Source organism: Pleurodeles waltl, chromosome 8 (assembly GCF_031143425.1).
Source record: "Pleurodeles waltl isolate 20211129_DDA chromosome 8, aPleWal1.hap1.20221129, whole genome shotgun sequence".
NCBI lineage: Eukaryota > Metazoa > Chordata > Amphibia > Caudata > Salamandridae > Pleurodeles > Pleurodeles waltl.
Genome location: NC_090447.1, coordinates 28,684,147 through 28,711,965, shown reverse-complemented (window position 1 = coordinate 28,711,965; position 27,819 = coordinate 28,684,147). Strand labels below are relative to the sequence as shown.

Here is a 27,819-nt window from a genome sequence, read left to right as displayed (position 1 = left end):
GGGTCTTCCTCAGGACTAATACGATGGGAGTCCCATAAACATATCCTCTGACTTCTTCACTTATTTTATTTGTCTATTTATGAGGAGATCAAGTCTGTTTCTATAAATATCATTCCTCCTCATATACCAGGTCACCAGTCAATTCCAATGCATTCTTTATTCAGATGTGAGCCTTCGAAAGACTGAGCGTTCACCAAGCAGAAAGATTGGATCAGCTGAAGTGCCAGCTCCTGTCTTTACCTTGCTGTTCCTGAAGCTATCTTAACCACCCCCCCAGCCCTCCTGAGGTTGGTTCAAGCATTTTTTATTTCTTCTAATCTGAAAGTTTGTCAATCGTCATGATATCCATCCATCTCTCTAAAACTAGCGCTGCCTACAATGCCTGGTTGTGGCCGACAACATTACTTAAACAAGTGACTCTTCAGTTCTTCCTAGACTAGATAAAGTTCAGATCCTGTTAATCATTTTAAGCTGCAGCTTCTTTCAGGGTGTTTTGGCAGAACAGAATGAGGGGTTCATGATAGCGTACAACTTTTCCATTATGCCTTATGTGTAAGGCTGCAAAATTGGAACACATTGATGTCTATGTTTATGCACAAACGCATATGAAAATAGGTAAAACATTTTTTTACATTATGCACGTAGAGAAGGCAAACCAAATTTGATTACATAATTTAGTATTCAATAATTTGCATCATTTAGAGCCTGATTTAGAGCTTGGAATAGATGTATCCCTGAATTTAGATGTCTATCAATAATTTGCCTGACATATTCCCACAGCTAATAAATGTGTGCATATTAATCAATTTTCGTTTTTCTGTCTTTCCATGATATTTGACTGAGGGCCTGATTTAGATCTTGATCGGAGTACCGCCGTGGCGGCAGTTTCAAAGTACTCCATCAAGCCGATGGAGTCCCAACCGCTGTATTTCAATGTATTGCAGTTGAGCCTCCGACATCTAAATACAGCGAGCGGACCGCCAAGGGGGCAGGTGGGAAATCTGACGGAAGAGCGACAGTGGGACCAGTACTGACAACTACTAAATCAGGCCCTTAGTGTTGTCAGTTGGGCAGAGCGGGAGGAGGTGTTCGTTGTCAGGTGATGCAGCATTTCTACCTCTGCGCATTTCTTATATCCTTTCCTGTTCCTCGCTCAAACCTGATGTCTCTGTACACACTCTACAGCGTTCACTGTTAGCCGAAACAGGGGCGTGACTCAATGCCTCACCCAGCAGAAGTTAGGCAATGGCCTGACAGTGAAGTGGTCATGATTGGTAGTGCAGGGATTACAAGCTTCATTACAGAAGCTCGCCTGGGAGATACAGAGCAGATGCACAGGTATAAATAATAATAGTAAATCTAGGATTTGTAAAGTGCTGCAAATCACCTGTGAGGGTCTCAAAGCGCTGAATTGTAGGCACAGGTGATTAATTGCTTGATTTAGATTTCGGCAGATGGGTAACTCCATCACAACGGTGATGGGTAGCCCGTACACCCAAATCTAAATACCATTATATTCTATGGCATTTATATTTCAGTGGATAGGATATCCGTCACCTTTGTGATGGAGTAACCTGTCCGCTGACATTTAAATCAGACCCTTAGTGACGTGCCCAGAATCACAGGATGTTGAGCCGACGGTGAGCCTCAAACCTGTTTCCTCCAGTTCCAAAGTCAGTAGCTTAGGCCATTACGCCACATCAGAGAGGACACCTTTTTTTTTGTTTTTTTGAGTGGGTAATCAAAAACTACTCAATTATTAAAGTATATTGTTAGAAACAGGGACTTTTGGTTGGCAGTCAGGTTACCCCCTGTCCAAGCAAGGACCCTCACTCTAGTCAGGGTAAGTCACACACAATCCAAATTATCCTGTGCCCACCCTCTGGTAGCTTGGCACTGAGCAGTCCGGCTCAACTTAGAAGATAATGTGTAAAGTATATGTGCAATAAATCATACAATAACACTATATAGCAACACAAAAATACACCACACAGTGTTTAGAAAAATATATAATATTTATCTGGATATTTGCAGGTAAAAACAATAAAAGATGCAATATGAAAATGTAAAGATATCACTGGAAAGGGATATAAAGTGTCTTAAGTCTTTAAGAAGTAAATAAAGTCTCTTTCAAGCACAAAGTACCTGGTTTGGAGTGAAAATTCTCCGCAGAGGGCCGCAGAGGAGGAGATGCGCGGAAAATGGTGTGTGCGTCGGTTTCGCCCCTTCACACACGGACTTGCGTCGTTATTTTTCACGCAGGGAAGACGTTGCGTCGATTTCCGGCGCACGGACAGGTCTCCCCTGTGGGTCGCCGGGTTTTCAGATGCCCCAGGGTCTGTGCGTGGAATCCTAGGCTTGTAGTCCGGCTGCGCGTCGTTCCGGTGGGCTGTGCGTGGAATTTTCTCCCTCACGGCAGGCGCTGCGTCGATTTCCTCTCTGGAAGTCGGGTGGCGTTGTCCAGGCAGGCTGTGCGTCGAAGTTCCGGTCGCACCGCAGGCGTCGCATCGATCTTTTCCTCGCGGGGTAGAGCGGCGTCTTTCTGGTCCGGTGTGCGGTGAATTTTTCACCGCAGAGCAAGCTGTGCGTCTAATTTTTCTCCGCACAAGGAGTCCAGTTGAAAGAGAGAAGTCTTTTTGGTCCTGAGACTTCAGGGAACAGGAGGCAAGCTCTATCCAAACCCTTGGAGAGCACTTCTGCAGCAAGGCAAGAGTTCAGCAAGACAGCAGGGCAACAGCAAGGCAACAGTCCTTTGTAGAAAGCAGTCAGGTGAGTCCTTTAGGCAGCCAGGCAGTTCTTCTTGTCAGGGTGCAGGTTCTGGGTCAGGTTTCTTCTCCAGCAAATGTCTGAGGTGGTAGGGCAGAGGCCCTGTTTTATACTCAAATGTGCCTTTGAAGTGGGGGAGACTTCAAAGAGTGGCTTAGACGTGCACCAGGTCCCCTTTCAGTTCAATCCTGTCTGCCAGGGTCCCAGTAGGGGGTATGGCAGTCCTTTGTGTCAGAACAGGCCCTCCACCCTCCCAGCCCAGGAAGACCCATTCAAAATGCAGATGTATGCAAGTGAGGCTGAGTACCCTGTGTTTGGGGTGTGTCTGAGTGAATGCACAAGGAGCTGTCAACTAAACCCAGCCAGACGTGGATTGTAAGGCACAGAAAGATTTAAGTGCAGAGAAATGCTCACTTTCTAAAAGTGGCATTTCTATAATAGTTATATTAAATCCAACCTTACCAGTCAGCAGGATTTTGTATTACCATTCTGGCCATACTAAATATGACCTTCCTACTCCTTTCAGATCAGCAGCTACCACTTCAACAATGTATGAGGGCAGCCCCAATGTTAGCCTATGAAGGGAGCAGGCCTCACAGTAGTGTAAAAACGAATTTAGGAGTTTTACACTACCAGGGCATGTAAACTACACAGGTACATGTCCTGCCTTTTACCCACATAGCACCCTGCTCTAGGGGTTACCTAGGGCACCCATTAGAGGTGACTTATATGTAGAAAAAGGGGAGTTTTAGGCTTGGCAAGTACTTTTAAATGCAAAGTCGAAGTGGCAGTGAAACTGCACACACAGGCTTTGCAATGGCAGGCCTGAGACAAGGTTAAGGGGCTACTTAAGTGGGTGGCACAACCAGTGCTGCAGGCCCACTAGTAGCATTTAATTTACAGGCCCTGGGCACATATAGTGCACTCTACTAGGGTCTTACAAGTAAATCAAATAATCCAATTAGGTGTGATCCAAGGTTACCATGTTTAAAGGGAGAGAGCATATGCACTTTAGCACTGGTTAGCAGTGGTAAAGTGCGCAGAGTCTAAAAGCCAGCAAAGACTGTGTCCAAAAAGTGGAGGGAGGCAGACAAAAAGTTAGGGGTGACCACCCTAAGGCTGTCAGGTCTAACATATATGGAGAATTCTGGTGGGATTTAAGTTGCCTACTTAAGTTTAAATATCCGTCCCCAGTTTACTGTACTTAAACTGTTATTCCCCATTCTATGCTTAACATATTTATATATCTTATCTATCTATTACCTACTAGCGCTAGGTAGGTATAATAAGAATTTAGGCCCTCATTACGACTTTGGCGGTCTTTTTGAAAAGACCCCAGAAGCCGCGGGTACCAACATACCACCAATGCTGGCGGTATGTTTGGTGCCCTATTATGACATTTCCGCAGGGTCAGCGGACGGAAAGAGCGTTTCCTCCGCTGGCCCAGCGGAAAAGTCACCACAACATTGAAGCGGGCTCGTAATCGAGCCGGTGGCAATGTTGAGGTGCAGCAGCACTTCCCTGGCGGACTACAACCGCCGGGACAGCCTGGACCGCCAGGCTGCAGGCGATATTACTGTTGTGGGTCCGCCACGGTCATAATGTGGCGGTAAGTACCGCCAGCCTCTTGGTGGTACTACCGCCACATTATTGCCACCCGCTGGGATCATAATGACCCCCCTTAGTTGACACCGTTTGACGAATCTTCACAAAATGTTCCAAAAAAAAGTGTCAAGTTGGGTCATGTTGTGCATGGAAAGTTTTGGGGTGATCGGTCAAGCGGAGGCCAAGAAAAAGTGGTGTAAAAAAAAAGTGTGTTTCCCATGTTAATTCTCATAGACTCTTTAGAAAGGCCTGCAGCCCGAACCACTGGACGGGATTACACCAAATTTGGCAGAAACAAATGTTTTTGCCACAGATCGCGCATTTTGTTATTTGGTGTAAATGCATTCAGTAGTTTAAGAGAATGTTAAGGAAATCCAAATTTTTAATCAAGGGTTGCAGTGAATTTGTGGAAACTGCTGATCTCGTGCAGTGATCTGATTGGCTCCCTCAGAAGACAGGTGCCGGTTGGGACCGTGGGGGCCTTGATTTTTCCTCCTGCTGTCCCCGTGAGGTTTTACTGGGTGCCCTGGGTGGGGCCAGGGCACGTGAAACACGTGGCCGGGCCCCAGGGGATGGGGTCCCAGAGACCAAAATCAGCCTAGGGAGGGGCCTACATTCCCCCCTCCCATTTTAAATGAAGTATTTGGCACCAGGGAGGTTGTTGTCCCGGGGGTCTGTGTGCACTCCCCCTTATGTTTAATAAATGAAGCCCCAGGGAGGAGGTGGTCCCCAGGGCCTGGGGGGTTCCACTTGCCCCCCCCATATATTTATTAAATATAGCTCCAGGGAGGTGGTAGTCCCCGGGCCCAGGGGTTGGGTGTCATGTGGACCCCCTTAACTATTTTAATTATGTAGCCCCGGGGAGATGATGGTCCCAGGGCCCGGTGGGGTCTGCGTCACCCAGCCATATTTTAATTAAATGTAGCCCCAAGGAGGTGGTGGTCCCCGGGCTTTTAAAAGGCCTAGAAGGGGGGCATGCGACCCCTTCCTTATTATTTTGCCCATGCCCCTGGGACATGTCCCAGCCGGGGTCAAAATTAATAAGAAGCCCAGGTCCCTCTGCAGATTTGGATGAAAATCTTTTTTTTAAATACTTTTTGCCACTGGCAGGGTCACAGGGGGTCCACAAGAGCAAGGCAAAGCTGTTAGGGTATATGTACCCACCCCAAATTATTTTCTGTGTCCATGAAGGCCGTACGGGTTGGGTGATTATAGGGGGTTGCCAACCTCTGCCGCGCACTGCCACAGGCTCTGCGCGGCAATGATTCTTTAACGTATAGTAATTAAAATTACTTGAAGTTAAAAAAAATATAGAAATTCACTGAAAAAAAAGGTTACAGGGGCATTATGGTTAGGAAATAGAATTTAAAAAATCGCAAAAATTTACTTTAAAAAACAAAAGTTTACAGGGACGTTACAGTTAGGCTCACGTTTTCCTCGCACAAAACCATAGAAATTCAGCAGTTATAGTTTAATGGGTTAGTGCATGGATGGATGAATCATTTGTTAAGTTCACACATCAACAACTTGGTGAATGGATGAGAGATCAGATGAATTAATAAGTGAGCAAGTGCATGTGTTCATCGATTCTGCAGTGTTCAAAACACAAATGCACATATGCTAACATTTTTAAAAGTGGGATGCCATATGAAGGTTTGCATGATGTCACCTAAGCAGAGACAGACAGATGACCTACCTGCACAAGGAGCTCGACTTCACTTGCGAGAGGTGGCACACCTGATCATACAAAACCTTCAGAAAGACCAGTGGTCTGACTAATCTACATGGAGGACATCTGAATTGCTGAGGTTGAGGTATGCAGTGTGATCCCCAGCTCAGCTGGCCAGTAGAACACAGAGCAACATCTGCAGCATCTGGGTCATCAACAAATAATATACCGAACGATGTGTGAAAACGCTGGACATTATGTAGGATGTGGTATGTCATTTGATGCAAAGAGACTGATTCATTGACCTGGTAATTAAACCCAGCTGGCGAGTCATTCTTTTTCTGTTACTGCCATGGTAGGTCCTTTCCTACGAGCCAACTTTTGTTCCTCCTACACAGATGTTCACAGCTCTCCTCTACTGCATAGTTTTTACATTGTGCATGGGTCCCTCCTCCACCTGTCCTCAGCAGTCAGTGGTCTACTGCAAGGTGGTTCAGGCCATGCCTCAGCAGTAAGTGGCCTACCACATGATGGCTCAGGCACCCCCTCAGCAGTCAGTGATCTACTACAAGATGGCGCAGACTGCACCTTAGCAGTCTAATACAAGGTGGGTAAGACAGCTCATCACCAGTCAGTGGTCTAATACAAGGTGGCTCTGGCCACTCCTCAGCAGTCAGGGGTGGAATACAAGGTGGCTCAGGCCATTCCTCAGCAGTTAGTGGTCTAAAATAAGGTGGTTCTGGCTGCTCCATTGCAGTCAGAGGTCTACTAAAAGGTGGTTCATGCATCCCCTCACCAGTCAGTGGCTACAACAAGGTGTTCAGGCGGCTCCTCAGCAGAGAGTGGTCTACCACAAGATGGCTCAGGCAGCTCCTCAGCAGTCAGTGATCTACTACAAGGTGGCTCTGGCCACTCCTCAGCCATCAGTGGTCTAAAACCAGGTGGCTCAGACAGCTCCTCACAAATCAACGGTCTAATACAGGGTGGACCAGGCCTCTTCTCAGCAGTCACTGTCTAATACAAGGTGGGTTGGGCTGCTCCGCAGCAGTCAGTGGTCTAATACAAGGTGGTTCAGTCCACTCCTCAGCAGTCAGTGGTCTGCTACAAGGTGGCGCAGAATGCTCCTCAGCAGTCTAATACAAGGTGGCTCAGGCAGCTCCTCAGCAGTGAGCGGTCTAATACAAGATGGCTCAGGCCGCTCCTCAGCAGTCTAATACAAGGTGACTCAGGCTGCTCCTCAGCAGTCAGTGGTTTAATACAAGGTGGCTTGGAGAGCTCTTCAACAGTCAGTGGTCTATTAAAGGTGGCTCATGCATCTCCTCAGCGGTCAGTGGCTACTTCAAGGTGGTTTAAGCCATTCCTCAGCAGTCAGTGGTCTACTACAAGGTGTTTGAGGCAGCTCCACAGCAGTCAATGGTTTACTACAAGGTGGCTCAGGCAGCTCCTCTGAAGTCAGTGGTCTACTACAAGGTGGCTCAGGCCACTCCTCAGCAGTCTAATACATGGTGACTCAGGCAGCTCCTCAGTAGTGAGTGGTCTACCACAAGGGGGTTCAGGCATCTCCTCAGTTGTCATTGGCTGCTACAAGGTGGTTTAGGCAGTTTCTCAGCAGTCAGTGGTCTACTACAAGGTGGTTCAGGACGCACCTCAGTAGTCAGTGGTTTACTACAAAGTTGTTCAGGCTGCTCCTCAACAGTCATTGGCCTACTACAAGGTGGCTCAGCAGTCTAATACAAGGTGGCTCAGGCCGCTCCTCAGCGTGCTAATACAAGGTGGCTCAGGCCGCTCCTCAGCAGTCTAATACAAGGTGGCTCAGGCCACTCCTCAGCAGTCAGTGGTCTAATACAAGGTGGCTCAGACAGCTCCTCAGTAGTGAGTGGTCTACCACAAGGGGGTTCAGACAGCTCCTCAGCTGTCAGTGGCTACCACAAGGTGGTTTAGGTCGCCCCTTTCAGCAGGTTGCAAAATGTGCATGTCTCCACTGGTTTGGAAACCCTGGCATTGGGAAAAAGAGAAATTCTGTCACGTCAGCTGGGGATTTCTTTCCCATACCTACACTTTAGTTTGAAGACTGAGATTACGGATTCCACAGGCCCAGCTCTGGAACTGGTTTCAGGCAGTTCCTGTCTTCATTACTATTCCTCTGACTAGTCAAGCCGCATTCTTCATCCACTAGTGTCAGCAAGAAGTAGGAGTGGGGTTGAGAGCCGCCATCACCAGGTAGTCGATGATGCTCTTCAATTCCTAGAAACTGGCAGGTCTTGCCTCCTGATCCTTCTTGATCTGTTGGCAGCTTTGGATACAATAAATCACCATATACTTCTAGATACACTAAAAAAAACTCAGTTGGGCACTGACGGTGTGGTCCTAGAATTGTTTTCATCCTTCCTCATGGGCAGGTCACAGAGGATCAAAATTGATGACTGTCTCCCATCACCGAAGGCAGTCGATCAAGGAGGCCTCCAGGGTTTATATCTTTGCTTCTACACTGTTCAATCTCTACGTAAGTCTCTGGGAGTCCTACTAAGAAAGGTGGGGATCCTTTATCATCATTAGGCAGATGACACTCAACTCTACCTAAAGGTCTCATCCTCCAACATCTCTCATCTTGCCACCACTCTAAATTCCATCCAAGTCTGGATGACTTATCACAACTAAAATTGAACCCTTCCAAAATACAACATTTCCTCTTCAAGTTCACCACTGCCTGTGCAAGCCTGGATGCATACACACAACATCCTTGACAGCAAAAACCCACCCTCATTGACATTGGCAGGTCCCTGGGAGACACTCACAAAAGACTAAGGCTTGGTCTTCAGACCCAAATCAGTATCATGGCCAGAAATGCGTGATAGCAACTATGTTTCCTTTGAGGAATCCGCTGCTACATTCTTCAACAAGATCTGAAATGTCTTGTTCAGTCACTGGTCCTCCCCAGAATCGACTATTGTCACTGCCTTCTGACAGGTCCCCTAAGACCAACCTCACTCTTCTGAAATTAGTTGTACATTCAGTAGCGCCTTTCACCTATGGGGCGAAAAGAAACAAACATATCTCACCTATGCTTATCACTCTCCGCTGGCTCCCCATAGAAGCCAGGGCAATGTACAAGACTGCTTGTATCACCAAGATGACACTGCATACATTCACTCCTCGTTACCGAGCAACAAGCTGAAGCTATCGGGAAGCACCAGATCAACGCGAAATGCTGAAGCTCTTTTTGTTGTGTTTTGAGTTACCATGAGAGAAGTCTTATGTCCTGAGGTGTGTTCTTCTAGCAGCGGTTACTGTGTAAGCTTGCCCAAACTGATGGCAAGTTTGTATCCTGGATAAATCTTATTATACCTGTGCATTTTGGAAGATAGCTTTTCAACTTATCAGTGCGACGAACAGGAGGAAAGAACCAACCTAATGGACCAGTCATCATGGGCCCTACTTCAACAGTGAAGAGATGCTCAGTCGAGCACCCGCTGGCGCTTAGGCGGTTGAACATTTGAAAGTGCGAGTCGCCAGCGCGTATTTCCGCATTCCAAACTAATAAGTGGTAATTGCAGCACAATATGTTGCTTCTGCAGATTACAATGGAAGTAAGACTCACCAGTTGTGGATCCTGTGGTCCTAATGAGACAAGTTTGAAGGGAAGTGGAATTGTTGCTAATCCCAGTGGAGCACAGCTCGGAAGTTTGAGTTAATTGGAGATGCAATATTGTGTGTGTAAAAAATGTTCAAATTGGCTGGAGGCTGGATCTGTGATTGGCTGAACAAAGACATCGTCTGATTGTTTATTACTGTGGCATTCTTTAAAGGAAGTTGTTACCAGCATCTGATCAGTAAGGGGACATCGGTGACGACTTTTGATAAGTGAATTTATTGTTTTGGAACCTACTAGACAACAGTGATTACTTTTATTATGTAGGTTTGTTTTGTTGGAAAGTAAAAAGAGGACAATTTTGAAACAATATCATTTGTTCTGCCACTGTATTATTGGCAATTTATTAGGGAATATTGGGTGTAGGCATAGTCTCTATTTGAATTTTAGACACAGTGCAATCTCTTGCATGTCCACCCTTGTTTTTTCCGCTCCAGGTGAACTCATTATGCCATGGGAGGACAGGCACGAAGCATTTGAAACATATTGAGGCTATAGATGGTGAAATGTTTCTTGCAAAGAAGCAATTGGCTTTACTGAAGCATAATTTGGGGACGGAGAGCAGAAACGTGTTGAAAACGTTGCCAGAATTTACAGTTTGTAGTGATGGAAGGAACAATGGATCTGATATGAATGAGGAGGTGGATCATGAATTTTTGCCTGCCATAAACACACTGGAAAAGAACTATGGTGGAAGGGTTGCTGTTGTTGTGGAGAAAGACAAACTTTTTCTTTTGTGCACAATTACCAGGTGGGACTATTGATCAGTATATGGCAGTTTTGCGAACTTTGGCTGCAACATGTAAATTTAAGGAATTGCATGAGAAGCTAACCCGGAACCAATTGATCAACCGAAACCCTAATATGAAGATAAAGGAGAAGTTGTTGCTAAACGTCTATAATGGTTGCCAAACATATTGAAAATACCTCGTGTTATGTTGATGAGGTGAAGATACAAGTTGGTGGGTACAAAACCAAGGGGAAGTCTGTGCAGTCTCCTTTACATATGGCGGATATGGACTATGGCCCTCATTACAACATTGACAGCAAAAGCCGTTTACCGCCGTGCAGAAAGCCGCCAAGACACCGCCGCGGCAGCTGAATTCCGCCACGGTCATTATGACCCACTGCTCGGAATCTGCCAAAATTCAGACACCCACACAAGTCCGCCACACCAAAGGTCAGTGATAAACTGGCGAAAACAAAACCTCCACTGTCACGCCAACAGAAATATGCCCACACTATCATGACACACTAATCCACGCAGCGGTCTTTCAACCGGGGTATTCCATTGGCGGTACACTCCGCCGCGCTCAAAATACACACACTCCTACAAAACAGCCACATTGGACAATTTGAAATACACACACCTGATACACATACACACACCACACCCACACACCCAATACAATATAAAACACACACCCACATCACCCACAAACCCCTACGACAAAAATACCGAAAGAAGGCCAGAGAGAGACACTACAAACTACTACCAAGCATCCACAGGCACACAATACCATCACCCACATAACATCCATGCACCTCACACAACACACCACTAAGTATCACCCCACTTATCACTACACACACCACCCCATGGCATGGCAAAGACACCCCAGGTTCTCTGAGGAGGAGCTCCGGGTCATGGTGGAGGAAATCTTCCGGGTAGAGCCACAGCTATTTGGATCACAGGTGCAGCACACCTCCATAGCTAGGAAGATGGAGCTATGGCAAAGAATAGTGGACAGGGTCAACGCAGTGGGACAGCACCCAAGAAATCGGGATGACATCAGGAAGAGGTGGAACGACCTACGGGGGAAGGTGTGTTCCGTGGTCTCAAGACACCACCTTGCAGTTCAGAGGACTGGCGGCGGACACCCACCTCCTCCCCCACAACTAACAACATGGGAGGAGCAAGTCTTGGCGATTCTGCATCCTGAGGGCCTCGCAGGAGTAGATGGAGGAATGGACTCTGGTAAGTCAACTCTTAATTATTACATCCCGCACACTACTGCATGCTATCACATACCCCCACCTTCACCCTCACCCCCATCTCTCCAACTCCTCACAAATGTCCCAACATCACAAACCACACATCCCAACACCAAGCCCTGCATGCAACAACAAAGCATGGACACCCATCACCAAATCATGGCCACTGCACATACCCATACATCCCCCTAAACCACCATCACACAAGGTCCCACACAGGAATGGAAGCACTGGGGTACACGGTCATCCATCCATTGCACACCATGGCACACACAGATGTAATAAACATCCTTTTATACCCCTGCAGGACCCCTACCCAACGTCACCGGACAGGAGGGTCCACACGTCCACACCACCAACAGAAGAGGCCCACAGTGATGACAGCAGCTCTGTCCAACAGGATCTAGATGACCAGCCCGGCCCATCTGGGACCTCGGGACAGCTGGTTCCCCTCACACTGGCACAGGCCACCACAGAGCTTTCCCCCTCTGGAAACACCAGCACAGCACCCACCCAGCGGGCCCATACCTCTGTCCGCAGGACACGTCATTCAGCAGTGTGTCCACCACTACAGGGAACCCAGGCTAACCCACCACCCCAACAACAACAGGGACCTGGGGGCAGTGGCAGTGGGCACACGGTCCAGGGGACGGAGGCCCAGGAACACAGGGGAACTGTGAGGGCTGCTGTGCGACAGGGGGAGGACAGGCCCAGGGAACCCACTCTCCACGAGGCCCTATCCAACATCATGGGACCCTACCACCATTCCCAGGAGACGATGGCAACGGTACTGGCCAAGTTTCAGGAGACCCAGCGGCTGCAGGCGGAACAGTATTTGGGCTTCAGGGAGGAACTCAGATCCATCAATTCCACCTTGGGCACCATTGTAGGGGTGCTGAAGGAAGTACTCAACACCAGGAGGGACACTGTGGTACAACAAGGGGCCCCAGACACTAGCCTGGACGATGAACTGCCCACCACCTCCACCGGCGCTAGTGGACAGGAGTCACCCCCACAGGACCATCACACCAGCTCCCTACCCCCTGCAGAGGGAGAACCACCCCGCAAACGGTCCCTGAGATCCAGGACAAAGACAGAGAACGATGCCAAGACCCCCGCCAAGAAATGAGACCACCCTGATTGTCATCCTTCTGTTCCACCTTGTCACCCTGTCCATCCTCAAACTGCCCCAGCTCCATTTCCTATGCCCATTTGGGCAATGCACCTGTGAGACTAATAGACTGGACTCTACCATGGACATTCCTCCTCCATCACCCCTCACCATTTTATAGCACCCTCCAATATAGAGCACTTAAATAAACACCCTTAAAGCACAAAACAATCTGGTGTCTGTCTGTGATTTCGAAATAGTGTATTAGCAATTACAGTGTCAAAACGCTCTTTCAATTGTAATGTCAACATACCTATGTCACACAGCTCTAGTCCATGAGGAAACAAAGCAGATGTCACACAGTGGGACCCACATCTGTGAAATCGTAAGGGAAAGTAACAACTCATTGACCATACACTGGGTGAAAATGACAGACAGTAGAGAGGTGGTAGTGTTAAAGTACATGTAGTAGGCATGTTTGTATTCTTACCTGTGTCTCACTGGAAGTATTGCAGGATCACAGAGTCCCTGTTGTCGACGTCCTCTTCTTCTGCTTCCTTGTCTTCACTGTCCACAGCACAGCTGCCACAACACCTCAATCTGGACCATCCTCCTGCAAAAAAGGCACCTGGCGTTGCAAAACTAAGTTGTGAAGCATACAGCAGGCCACTATGATCTGGCACACCTTCTTTGGTGAGTAGAATAGGGATCCACCTGTCATTTCGAGGCACCTGAACCTGGCCTTCAGGAGGCCGAAGGTCCGCTCTATAATCCTCCTAGTTCGCCCATGGGCCTCATTGTAGTGTTCCTCTGCCTTTGTCCTGGGATTCCTCACTGGGGTCAGTAGCCATGACAGGTTGGGGTAGCCAGAGTCACCTGCAAATGGCGAGGGACAACACACTAACCTGCAGGGGTATCTCCAGGCCCAGACAACCATTCCCACTGACTTGCTTCCAGGTGCTCACCTAATAGCCACACACTGTGCCTCTGGAGTTGACCCATCACATAAGGGATGCTGCTATTCCGCAGGATGTGCGTCATGCACTGAGCCAGGGAATTTGGCATTCACATGGGAGATGTACTGGTCTGCCAAAAACACCATCTGCACATTCATCGAATGATAACTCTTACGGTTTCTGTACACCTGTTCACTCCTGCGGGGGGTACCAAAGCCAAATGTGTCCCATCAATGGCACCTATGATGTTGGTGATATGTCCCAGGGCATAGAAATCACCTTTCACTGTAGGCAAATCCTCCACCTGAGGGAAAACGATGTAGCTCCGCATGTGTTTCAGCAGGGCAGACAGCACGTTGGAAAACATAGGCTGGGACATCCCTGATGCTATGGCCACTGTTGTTTGAAATGACCCACTTGCAAGGAAATGAGTACTGACAGCACCTGCACTTGAGGGGGGATTCCTCTGGGATGGTGGATAGCTGACATCAGGTCTGGCTCCAACTGGGCACACTGTTCCAGGATTGTGGCACGATCAAGTCTGTAGGTGATGATCACATGTCTTTACTCCATTGTCAACAGGTCCACCAGCGGTCTGTACACCGGAGGATGCCGCCATCTCCTCACATGTCCCAGCGGACGGTGCCTATGAAGGACAACAGCGAGCACAGAGTCAACCAACTCAGAGGTACGTACCCACAGCTTACACAGAACACGATTCATAACCCGAAATTTGCATGTATGAGTGTTGAGGCAAGGCCTAGGTATGTGTGACGCAGTTACAAATTAAGCCATGCTGGCCCCTGAAATGGCGGCTGCCTTACCTGTAAAGTGGGACAATGGTATGTGAGGTAACTGCGCTGGCGTTGTACACCATCGCGGAAGGCGGTCGAAGACCGGGGCACAATTCTGCATTGGTTAACCTTGGACCCTATGGGTCCCAGGAGCCAATGACTATGTACGCCGGCGGTGACGGTACGCACCACCACGGATGTGACTGCCATTTTCTATCTGTTCAATCACTCGATACCTGATCTTCGACAGGAGAGGACCTACACTGCAAGTGCTTTTTGACCTCAGTCTGGAAGAGACAATGGCTCGTGTGTCTGGGGAAAGGGCCCCTGCCTTCACATCGGAGGAGTTGGAGAAACTCGTGGATGGGGTCCTCCCCCAGTACACGCTACTCTACGGTCCTCCAGACAAACAGGTAAGTACACTGGGAGCATGCTGTATGGGCTATGCCTGTGTGGAGTGGGGTGGATGAAAGATGGGTTGGGGGGAGATTGAGGAGTGCATGAAACGACGGTGAGTGCATGTGCCACATGGCAAGGGTAGGGATGTGGGTCAATGACTGTGACGATGTAGTTGACAATAACTTTTTTTTTCCCCTGTACAATTCATGTAGGTCAGCGACCACCAAAAGAAGGGCATCTGGCGTGCCATCGCCAAGGACATCTGGACCCTGGGGGTCTATCACAGACGGAGCACCCACTGCCGTAAGAGATGGGAGGACATTCGCCGCTGGAGCAAGAAGATGGTGGAAGCCCAGCTAGGGATGGCCTCCCAACGTGGGAGGGGTGCCTGTCGCACCATGACCTCCCTGATGTTCAGGATCCCGGCAGTGGCGTACCTGGAGTTGGATGGGCGCTTGAGGGCATCACAGCAGCCACAAGGGGGTGAGTACACTCTCATTCAGCTGAGTCAGCGCGCAGTGGAGGTGTCTGGGTGGGGGAGGTGGGCTGTGGGTTTCCCTAGGCCAGGGCGAGTGTGCTAGTTAGGACCCCTTCTTCTGGCAGACCCTGTGGCACCCCACCCCACCTGTGTACAGTGCCAGCTACACCTAGTCAGGCTCCTGTGACATCCATGTGTGCAGATGTCGCCTATAGCCTTGTAGGCCATGTCCCAGGGATTGAAGAGTGGACCCCAAGTGCGCAGCATAGTGCAGGGGGCTTCTGTGTCTGTCGTGTCCGCCAACAGTAGCGGTAAAGCATGCACTCAACATGTCTTTCTTCTGTCGCCCCCCCCCCTTTTTGTGGTCTCCCTGTTCTTGTGTGCATTAGCATCATCAGGCGGAGGAGCAATGGCACCGGAGCAGGAGGGAGCTGTATCCCACATGGCCCTGGAGGGCGAGACTACGGACTCGGAATTCACCAGTGGGACGGAGGGCGAGGGGAGCTCCACGGCGGGGACAGGAGCTGAGACCAGTGATACGGACTCGTCCTCTGATGGGAGCTCCCTTGTGGTGGCGGCAACATCTGTGCCCCGCATCTACAGGTACAGCCGCCACCCCCCCTTCCAGCGCCGCCCTCCCAGCAGCCCCTCAGCCTTTGCCCCGTGCCCGCTCACCCAGGAGGGTGGGCATCACCTTCGCCCCAGGCACCTCAGGCCCTGCCCCAGTCACCCCTGCTGCCCTCAGTGAGGAGGCCATTGACCTCCTCAGGTCCCTCACTGTTGGGCAGTCTACCATTTTGAATGCCACCCAGGGTTTAGAGAGGCAGTTGTAACAAACAAATGCATTCCTGGAGGGCATTCATTCTGGTCAGGCAGCCCTTCAGCGAGCTTTTCAGACCCTGGCCTCAGCACTGATGGCAGCTATTGTCCCTGTCTCTAGACTCCCCCCTCCAACTTCCTCCACCCAGACCCAATCCCCTGTACCACAGCCTATCCCAAGCGCACCATCAGACCAGCATGCACACACCTCAACACACAAAGGAAGCTCAGGCAAACCTAAGCACCACACATCCCACAGGCACTCACGCAAGCATCACACACATGCAGACACACCAACATCCACTGCCTCCATTGTGTCCCCCTCCCCCTCGTCTCCATCCTCCCTCCCAGTCTCGTCTCCACTCACACCTGCATGCACTACATCTACAGCCACTACTTCCATCACCAGCACACACACCACCACACCCCGCTCACGTACAGTCACCACCCCCACTACCATTCACACGTCCCCTGTGTCCTCTCCCAGTGTGTCTGTGACGCCACCTCCCAAGGTACACAAACGCAGGTACACACCCACCCAACAGCCATCCACCTCACGACAGCCTCCAGCGCATGCACCTTTACCCAAAGTCACCAAACGTACACCTCCTACAACCACAACCTCTTCCTCCACACCCAAACCCCCTCCAGCTACCCGTCCCAGTGTTCCCAAGAAACTTTTCCTGGCTGCCCTTGACCTCTTTCCCTCACCTCCCCCACCCCGTCAGTCTCCTAGGGCCCGACTCTCCAGGTCCCAACTTAGCACCTCAGCCACAACATCTCCGGCCCCACTGGCCAGGAGGCCACCGCTATCAGCCCTGCTGACCAGGAGGCCACTGCCATCAGCCCCCCTGACCAGGAGGCCACTGCCAGCTCCAGCCCCGCTGGCCCAGACAGGACCGCCAGCTGCTGAGTCGCTGGGCCAGAAAGGACCGCCAGCAGCTGAGTTTCTGCCAAGGACCCCGCCGCAACAAGCACTGCTGAACAGGACACCGCCGCCACAAGCACCGCTGAACAGGACACCGCCGCCACAGGCCCAGGCACAGAACCAGTGGAGAATCATATCCACTACCTCAGTCCTTGGCAGGATGAAGCACTCTGGGCACAAAGCCCCCTCCAGAACCAGTGGAGACTGTTATCCACTTGAGAGACTGTGGATTTGCACTCCTCAGGATATGGCAGTGGGCAACCCACCCACTGTAGAGACTTGAGAGACTCTGGCTTTGCACTCCCCAGGATATGGCAGTGGACAAACCACCCACTGTAGAGACTTGAGAGACTGTGGCTTTGCACTCCCCAGGATTGAACAGTGGGCATGTGGCCCCCTCGTGGATTTGGCGTTGTGCACTCAACCGGCTGAGGTGCCCCCCCTTTCCCTTCCCCCTGAGGTGCCTGTTTTATTTCTATCTGATGCCCCTGCAGTGTTCTGTCCGTCATGTTCGGGTATTGAGTGTGGGCCTCGCCCATGCAGTGTGGGCCCAATGTTCCACGGACTTCAATGGAGCAATACCTGGACTACAATTCTTGGTGTATATATTTGTTTATAGTGTATATATATTTTTGTGTACTGGATTTTAATAGATTACAATGGTTACACTCATTTCCTTTTGTCTTTGCATTCTTCTGGGGGCTTTGGGGGGGTGTAACTGTAATGTATCATGCTATATTAGTGTGTATGTTGCCGTTGGTGAGGGTGGGGATGGGGGTGTTGCGTTTGTGTGTCCCTGTTTTTTCCCTCCCCCCTCCCCTGTGTCGTAGGTGCAGTACTCACCGTGGTCTTCGCTGCCGTCGTTCGTGCTCCTGGTAGAGGAGCAAGAAGATAAGGGCAGGCAAAATGTGAAGCTCGGGTTCCATGGTGTCCTGGTTCCTCGTGGGCTGTGTAGATGTGAGCGTTTTCCCATTCGAAGTCCTGTTTCCGCCGTGTTTTTGTTCACGGTGAATCCGGCACGAAAAATGTGGCAGATTGATAGGTTGTGATACTGTGGGCGGTACATTGTCTCCCGCATGTCTGTTGGCGGTGACCGCCTCGCTGTTTGTTTGTACCGGCGTGGCGGTCGGAGTGTTAAAGTGGCTGTCTTTGTTGGCGGTTTCCACCACGGTCGCGATTCCATTTTTTTTCCCGCTGGCCTGTTGGCGGTCTTACCGCCACTTTAACACCGACCGCCAAGGTTGTAATGACCACCTATATCTGCGAATGGCAAAAGAAGTTGTTATAGATGCAGACGTATAAAACATGTAGCAACCTCCGGAAACCGTCCAGCAATAAAGGCAAAATGTTTCAATGGCCAGAGAATTTACCATTTTTTAAGAGTGTGTAAGCAAATGCACACAAATTCATGTGAAATGCAGTGTGATGTGCAATGTGACCATGGTGCAAGAGAGAAGAATGTCTAAAGACATTTGATGGGAAAAAGATGAGGAGGTGGATGTGTTGGTGATCCGTGACATATCCAAGGGAACAAAGCTAGAGACCAAACCTGAGTCTGAGCCACATCATCTGCCAAAGTGCATGTTGGAAATGTGTGGAAGGGAAATTGCGAGGTGGATGGATTCTTGTTCACCAAATACATTGATAGATGAGGAAACATGGAGCAAGTTGCTTGAGAAGACATTGCAGGAAACTGATGTTGAGCTGGAAGGTTACTGTGCAGTAAAATTGCCTATTATAGGATATTTTGAGACATGTTCGGGTTTTAAGGGAAGGACTGCATGGGGTCAAGTGCAAGTGGTAAAAAAAGAAGGACTTTATTAGGATGGTGTGAACAAAGAGCATTGGGAATGATTTAAAATCCTAGTGCAAGGACAGCGTCTTAATTGTGGACCAAGGTGAAATGTAGGGATGGGCAGATCAATTTCCTAAATTGTTTAGAGGTGAATTGGTATGTTTGAAAGGATTCAGGCATAAAATAGTGCTAGAGAAGGATGCTACTCCAACTGTGCACAAGGTGCATAATGTTCTATTGGCTCTTAAAGATCCTTTAGGAAATTAATTAAATAAGCTGACCCAAACAATATTATTGAGCCTATTGAGGCCTCTGAATGGCTGAGTCAGTTGCTATTGCATGTCAATCCAATGGGAAGATTCAGATGTGTTTTGATTTAAGGGACATCATCAAAAATATTTGGGTACATAGTCATCCATTGCCTAATATAAAGGAAATGTTGGCCGTTGTGAAAGGTGAAGATGTTATTATACACTAGACCTGCCTAGTGCATACCATCAGATTCAGTTGCACCCTAGCTATAAACATCTGACTTCGTTTATTACAACAAAGGGTGCATTTCATTTTGTGCATATGACTTTCGGACTGACATCTGCGTTGGCTGTATTCCAAAGGATTAAGCAACAACTATTGGGTGGTTTGGACAATGTGAGGTCTTTTCCAGGAAGATGTTTTGATATGGGAAGCAGATAAAGAAGGTCATGATATGTTGTTGAGGAAGGTGCTTAACATTTTGGTGGGGGCAGGTCTTACTGTGGAGATTGAGAAATGTAAGTTTGCTGTGGAAGAGGTAGAATATTTGAGACATAACATCTTGAAGTCTGGTATAAGACCAAGATGGAAGCACCTTGTCAACGGGATAATGATCAATTGAGATCTTTGCTGGGCCTAGCAGAATACTATTCTAAATATGTTGAACACTTTTCTGATAAAGTCCAACCTATTAATCAATCATTCAATCAGGATTTATAATACGTAGCAAATCAACCTTGAAGGTCTCATGACGCTGACGTTGCTAGCTGGTTCACGGTGCTTTGTTCATTCGAACAGCTGCGTCTTGAGTCCTTTTCTGAACTCCTGGAGCAATGCAGCGTTCCTGAGGTGCAGGAGAAGGTAGTTCCAGGCTTCGGCCACCAAGTGAGAGAAGGAGTATCTTCTGCTGTCGATTGGCAGATCTGAGGGGTGTCTGCATGGAAAGTGAGGCGGATCACAGGTGTCTGGTAGGTTGGTGGAAGGTCATTCATTAGTTAATGTGTGTTAGTCCTTTGCTGTGCATGGCTTTGTATGCATGGGTCAGCATCTTGAACTCACATCTCTTGTGGATCAGGAGCCAGGGTAGCTTTTTGAGGTGTGGGGTGATGTGAGTCCATCTGGAGAGGTCAAGGATGAGTCTTGCTGCTGAATTTTGTTTGTCTGTAGCCTCTTCAGGAGGCATGCAGTGATTCCTATATAAAGAGTGTTACTGTAGTCCAGCCTGCTGGTGACAAGGGCTTGAGTGAAGGTCCTTCTGGTGTTGATTGGGAGACACCTGAAGATCTTATGAAGCATGCATAGGATGTGGAAGCAGGCGGACAAGACTGCGTTTACCTGTTTCTGCATAGATAACTTGCTGTCCGTGATGATGCTGAGGCTGCGGGCGTGGTTTGTTGGGGTGGGGAGAGACTGAGTTCAGCAGGCCACCAAGTGTTGTTCAATGGCGAGGTGTTGTTCTCAAAGATGAGGACTTCCATCTTGTCTATGTTGAGCTTGAGACAGTTGTCCTTCCTCCAGTCAGCAACATTCATCATGCATCTGTGGAAGTTGACTCTGGTAGTGGAGGGGTCTTCTGACTGTGAGAAGATGAGCTGGGTGTCGTCAGCATAGAAGATGATGTGTGATCTGAAAGTGTTGGCTGGTGTGGGTGTGATGTACGTGGTGACAATGGAGGAGCTGAGGGGCGATCCTTGTGGGACACCGCAGATGATCTCCTTGGGTTCAGAGGTGAATGGTTAGAGATAGATTCTCTGGGTTCTTCTGGTGAGGTTTTAGGCAATCCATTTGAGGGCGTCTCTCTAGATTCAGATTTGGTGGAGTCTGTTGATCAAGATGTGGTAGGGGACAGTGTTGAAGGTGTCTGACTGGTCCAGGAGGATGAGGGCTGCTATTTTGCTGCAGTCTAGAAGGTCCCTGATGTTGTTGGTGACTGCGATCTGGGCTGTCTCAGTGATGTGGTTGGCTTGGAATTCAGAATGAGAGGGGTCCAGGTGGTTGTACTGTTTCAAGTGATGGTGAGTTGCTGGTTGATTGCCTTTTCGAGAACCTTTGCCAGAAAGGGGAGCAGTAAGATGGGCCGGTAGTTTTTCAGATCAGCTGGTCAGTGGATGGTTTCTTCAGGTGGGGCCTCACTTCAGCGTGTTTCCAATCCTCAGGGAAGGAGGCCATGGTGATGGAGGTGATTTTCTTGAGCTTGCCGCCAGTCGTCTTGCTACCAAGATTGAAGGTGAGGTGGGGACATGGGTCCATGGGTGCTCCTGAGTGTGCGGAGTTCATGATGGAGATTGTGGCTTGAGTTGTGAGAGATGTTCAGGGTTTGTGTTTGTGGGTGTGAGTAGCTGGATGCTGTTAGCAGCTGGTGTTGGGGTTTGAAGTGCTAAGAAATGGATGAGATCTTGCCATGGAAGAAGGCCGCTAGGGTGTCACGCAGTTCTTGGGAGGATGTTGTTCCTGCTGGCTGTGATGTTGGAGTACTCCTTCATGATGGCAAAGAGCTCCGTTCTGTGGTTTGTTCGGGCTTCTATACAGTATGCTAGAGAGTTCTTCTTTGCTTCTCTCAGGAGACAGTGGTACTGGTTGAGTGCTGCTTTGAAGGTGGTATGGTCTTTTGTCTTTTCACTAGTATGCCACTTCCTTTCTAGTTGCCAGCAGTTGTGTATGGAGGATTTCAGCTCCGCAGTGAACCAACAGGCTGGTACTTTGGGTCTGGCTGGCTCGGTGGGGGCAATTATGTTGGTGCACTCCACGATTCACTGGGAAGTTCTTCGCAGCCTTTTCTGGGTCGGGTGATGTGTCTGGGATGTGGGAGTTAGAGCGTTATTCCACTGTTCTTCTGCTACCTTTTTCCAGTTTCTGCATGTGGAGCTGGGGGGCATGGTGCTAGTGTTGGTAGATCCTGAGATGTTGAAGTGGATGCTGAAGTGGTTGGTCCAGCTGACCTGTGAGACATGTTTGTACTGTTGATGAACATAAAAATGGGGTAGAGCGTGTATCCTGCGATGTGGGTTGGGTCAGTGGCAAGTTGTTGGAGGCTGATGTTGCTCATGCTTTCCATGAAGTTGGTTGTGTTGGTGTTGTCAGGGTCGTGGAGGTGGACGTTAAGGTCTTCTAGGAATATGTAGTGTTCACAGTCGATGGCGATCAGGGCGATGAGGTCATGGATGTCGTTGCAGAAGCTTGGGCAATGTCCCGTGGTCTGCATGCGATGATGCCTCTGATGGTGCTTTTTCCATCTGTGTGAAGTTGGAAATTGAGGTGCTCCATTATCTGGGTTGGGTCATCTGACTAGGTTCTGCAGCGGACGGTGGCCTTGTAGATGATGGCAATTCCGCCTCCGTGTTTGTTGATTCGGTTCCAGTGTGTTATCTTGTAGCCTCAGGTGTGGCGATGTTGATGTGGGGTTAAGCCAGATCTCTTTAAGGAAGATGAGGTCCAGGGTGAGGGATAAGATTGTTGCTCAGATCTCCATGGTGTGTTTGCCAAGCAATCGTGCATTGAGTAGAATGCACTGGAGTTGTGCTGTGGCGGTCTCAGTCGGCATGGTGGGCGCAGTCATGTTTGTGGTATCTCCGGCATTATTGGTTCCTTCGGTGTTGCACGTGCAGTGGCAGTGCTGGCAGGAGAACGGTCCTCTGGTGGTGCATGGAGAAGTGCGGCAGCAGTTGTTGTTGTCGATATGCCCAGGGTGCAGGGCTCTGCTTCAGTGTAGCTGTGCCTGGTAGAAGAACTACGGTTCCCGGCACTGGGCAAGGACAGCTGCAGATGGGCCCGCTAGTGCTACATTCGCTGCGTACCTTCATTAAGTAGGTCCTGGGAGGAGAGCAGGGCGCTGTGAGTGGTGGTGGGTGGGGATAGGTGGGAGGTTGGAAAATGGTCGTCAGGCTGGAGCGGCAAATGAGGAAAGAACAAAGAGAAAGCAGTAAAAATTAGGGGAAAGCAGGAGAAAGCACTCAGAAAACATGGGGAAAGGAAGTAGAAATGAGTAAAAATCAAGGGAATAGCAAGAGAAAGCACTCAGAAAAACAGGGTGGAAGCAGAGCAGTGACACAGGAGAGCTAGGCCTGGGACCTATGAGGCTGTTAATGAAGAAAGGTCAGACGTTTGAATGGTCACAAGAATGCCAGGAAGTGTTTGAAAAGATTAAGAGCTGTATTGTGAATGTGGAGGAACCATTTAATGCCTATGAAGGTACTGCAGTAGCCACCGATGCCAGTATGCATGATCTAGGGGCAGTTTTAATGCAATCGTATAAGGGCCATGAAAGAGTAGTCGCCTTTGCCTCAAGAACTATAAGAGATGCTGTGATGAATGGCCATAGAGAAGGACGCGTTGGCTTGCTGGGGGATCCGCATCTTTTGAGGAATTATGTTTGGGGTATTGAATTTGAGATCAGGACCAATCATTAACTATTGACAGACTTGTTACACCACGAAGGGGCTGAGAAAATCAACCCCTCGAATTGCAAAATGGTTGTACAATTTGCAAGAGTATTCATTTGTCACCAAATATGTTCCAGGGATCTGTAATGTCTATGCCGATTAATTCTGAAGATTACCAATGCATGTGGAGTCAGATCTCTTGGAAGGTGACTGGAGTGACAGTGGTGGAGTGCAATGGGATGAAATCCATATCTGAGACTGAAGGCAGGTAAAGTTTACAGAGTGATGTAATGCTGTAAAAGATTATGAAGTTGTTACCAAGTAGAAAGTCCTTATCCAGAGCTGATGTTTTAGAAATAAATTATTATAAATCTATATAGCATAAGTTGTCTTATCAAGGTGGTATCTTAAGGTGAGGGGACCGATTGTTAGTGCCGTTGGTGTTACGTGAGAGAGTTTTGAAGATGTTGCGTGAGGGGCATGGTGGGATGTCTGGTATGAACAGGAGGGCATGAGAAGACTTTCGGTGGCCAAGCCTGGATCGAGACATGGAAAGATTTGTGAGATGTTGTGTGTATTGCGCATTCTGTGACAAGTCTCATAAGGTAATGGAAACATTAGTATTACCTATTGAATTTCTGGAGGTATGGCAAAGATGGCGATGGATGTGTGTGGTCCATTTGAGTTGCCAAATATCAGTAGGAAATATGCGGTTGTCCTCATGGATTATTATTTTAGGTGGCCAGAGGTGAGTTTGGTGAATGAGGTAAGATCAAAGGCAATTATTGATTTTTGTGAGGAAATGTTCAGGAGGGAGGGATATCCTGAAGAATTACCCGCTGGTAACGACCCAGAGTTTGTGTCAGAGAAGTTTGAAAGATATTTGGAGTACTGTGGTGTAAATCATAGAACAAATGCCATTGGACATCCTCGTGAAAAATGGTCTTATGGAGAGATTTATCAGGGTGTTAGGTGAAAATATACAACTTCCATTACATAATGGCTTGGCTTATAGAGAAGAAATTAAAACGTGATATGGAGCCATAGGACAACTGATCATGCCATGACAGGAGGGTTACCTTTTGTGCTGCTGAAGGGTGGATTGTACGAAAGGAGTTCCTGGTTCAATGAGTCACGGAAAGTGGCGACATGTCAATAGACCAAGTTACGAAGGAAAGTACATGAGAATCAAATTAAATATGCCACACGTGAATCTCAAGAGTTGGAAAGAAACAGGAAGTGTGTTTAAGAAGGGTGATTATGTGAGGTGTAGATTGTTTTCTGGAGTGAAGAACGATTTATCTAAATGGTCAGGAGCGAGGCGGGTGAGGATGGTTGGAAAATGGCAAGAGATGGAATGTGAGGAAAGTGCTGAAGTGTGGTGAGATTACCAAACATCCCAATTGGATTGGGAATTAAAGGCAGATTTGGAACAACACACAACATCGTCTGGGGATCTGCATAAAAGTATACGTAAAAAAAGTACCTTTGACGTTGAAGGATTTTGTGTGATATTTACGCAGTAGGGGGCACGCGTGGGCCTGGTATAGAATATGGTTCAGCGTATCAGTTTACGAAGATTATTACAAGTTATGTTATTTTTATGATATTCTTCCATAAATATGGTTTCTATTTCTGCATGCAATGCAAAGCTTGCAAGAACAGTAAAAACTGCAAGAAAATAATATTGAAAGGTATCTAGAAAGAACATATCATTAAAGGCTATTACAACTCTAATACTGATTTCTGTGTTTACTGTCTGATCTGCCCATGTGAGAAGATCTATGTGGGTCGTACGATACATTGTGCCAAAAAAAAGAGTGTTTGAACACAGAAGACCCATTAATCATCATGACCAAAGCTACCCAGTAGCAAGGCATTTCCAAGACAATAATCTGGGGAATGAGAATCTACTCCGGTTTGCAGTGATTGATCAGATTAAGGTTAACAGCCGAGGAGGGACTAGAGAGCAGGAATTGAGAGTACTTGAATCTAAATATATAATAGAATTTGATACACTTGATCCTTTTGGGCTGAATTTCAGTGAAGAAATGTGTGTAGATTTGACTTAATTAGAAGGAAGTACTTTAATAAGATGCATAGAGCCTCGTGGGGATGAGTTTGGTTTTATATATGTTGGAGTTGATTTCACTTTGTGTTATTTTATTTTCACTATGGGGGCGCACATATAAAATTGAGGGCGGAAGGTCTGGCCAAATGTATTTATTTTTTTGTTCATTGTTCATTTTTCATTATGTGGGAATACAATTATAGGACAGTTAGTGGACGAGATACGAATTGTTACACAATGTAGTTGCCTTTTATGATAAGTTTATGGTGGCATATATCACACAATATATGCAATATTATGTGCTTACTATCTTGAACGTATTTACAGATGCATTGGATGCTGTAATTGCATGATTGTTAATGGATAATATTGAAATAATTTGTTTTCCAGCATTTGTAATGGACTTTCTTAATTGCTCCCTCACAATTAAATGCCCACTTGGGCTTGAATGAGACAATACTGTTTATAGGATCAGAAATATATATACTATTTATATAATAATAATGCATATATTAGTCGTTCACCGTGTGATATGTTTTTTTATCATATACATTTCTTATATCAAATGCCCACTAGGGCTTTATTGGAGTACTAATTTGCACTAGGCAGTAGGTGTATGAGTAGCAATTTTGAGGTAGTGGATGAGATTATGAGTCCTTTTTTGGTTCTCAATATGTAATGTATGTTCTTCTATGATTTTTGCGTAATTTGTATATTTATATTGGATGTTAAAGATATAAGCGTCTTGTAGGAATATCATAATCTATTTGTGATATCATGTTTAAGGATGGCCGCCACTCTAGACGCCGTAATATCGACATATGTAGGTTTGTCTGTTGTTCATGTTTAGTATTTATTTAAAGTGTCCATTTTAAACCCACTCCATCCGTGAGCAAGGACGAAACGCATTGGTGGGGAGATCTGTTTTTCCAATAAATTAAATTAATTGTCAGTGCATTTGGAGGTGTCCTGGCTTTCCTTGAATCGAAGGATGGGTTTGGCATTTATATGAATAAATGTATTTATTTATAATTTTATTTATAAAAATAAATAGAACATACTGGTGCTAGCCAAAATGTAGGACCAACTTTTCCCATTATTTTTGTTTTTGTTTTGTTAATAACTTTGGCACCGTTTGATTAATCTTCACAGCATTTTCCCAAAACGTTTCCCTACTTCGCATGAATCTGCATGGAAAGTTTCGTGGTGATCCGTCAAGCAGGGGCCAGAAAAAAGGGGGGTCCCAAAATGCTTTCTCCCCAAGCATTGTCCATTGGGACTTTGCAGTATTCAGACAGAGCTACAGCCCGATCCGCTGAACGGAATTACACCAAATTTGGCAGAAAGCTAGATCTTAGTCCACAAAGATCTATTTTTGTAAATCTGTTCTGTTGTTTGGGAGTTATTAAACAAAGAAATGTATAGATATCTAGGGGCGCATTGTGGGGTGGGTGCATGCAGAGGGGTTGGCAGCAGGGCATGGCTGCAGCCCAGGCCCTGCGGCGGTGATTGTATTAACATACGGTAATTATATATTCCTTTACGTTAAAAAAAAAACATAGAAATTCACTGATAAAAACAAAGGTTACAGAGTTATATTTATACTCATCTGAGGAAACTATAACTTGTGCTGCTAAGTAACTTTAGGTCACGACTTATAGTTTCTTAACATGGGTATAACTATAATTGCTGAATTTATATGGTTTTATGTTTGTAAAATGTGAGCCTAACTATAACGCCCTGGTAATCTTCAGTGAATTTTTATGGTATGGCCTCGGCCCCCTGGTCAAGAGCAGCACCGGGCTCTGCACTGTGATTAAAAAGATGCTCCATAGACAGGCAAGCCGTTATTTAAACGTTAGTTGAAGTTAAAGAAAGGAAGTAACTAGGATGTCCTGCACCACTTACCTTTAGGAACACCTTGATTTATAAAGACATCTTGCAGAAAAAGTGTACAAGTATGAATTTATTAACATACTTCATCAAACAGTGTAGTTGTAATTTGCGATCCTTTTGGGAATCGCAAATTGCGAGTCGCAAAGCAAATTGTACAACAGTGTCTCCAACACTGTTTGCGATTGCCAATGGGATTGCAAAGTCCTACCTCATCAATATTCATGAGGTAGGTAGCAATTTGCTACCCCATTGGGAAT

At 47.5% G+C, this 27,819-nt stretch overlaps 1 protein-coding gene across 1 annotated transcript in view; it reads right to left on the bottom strand.

Moving 5' to 3' along the window:
- LOC138249681 (zinc finger protein 271-like) overlaps positions 1-27,819 on the bottom strand; it is a 61,149-nt gene that overhangs the window by 5,431 nt on the left and 27,899 nt on the right. The gene's annotated exons all lie outside the window — the stretch shown is intronic.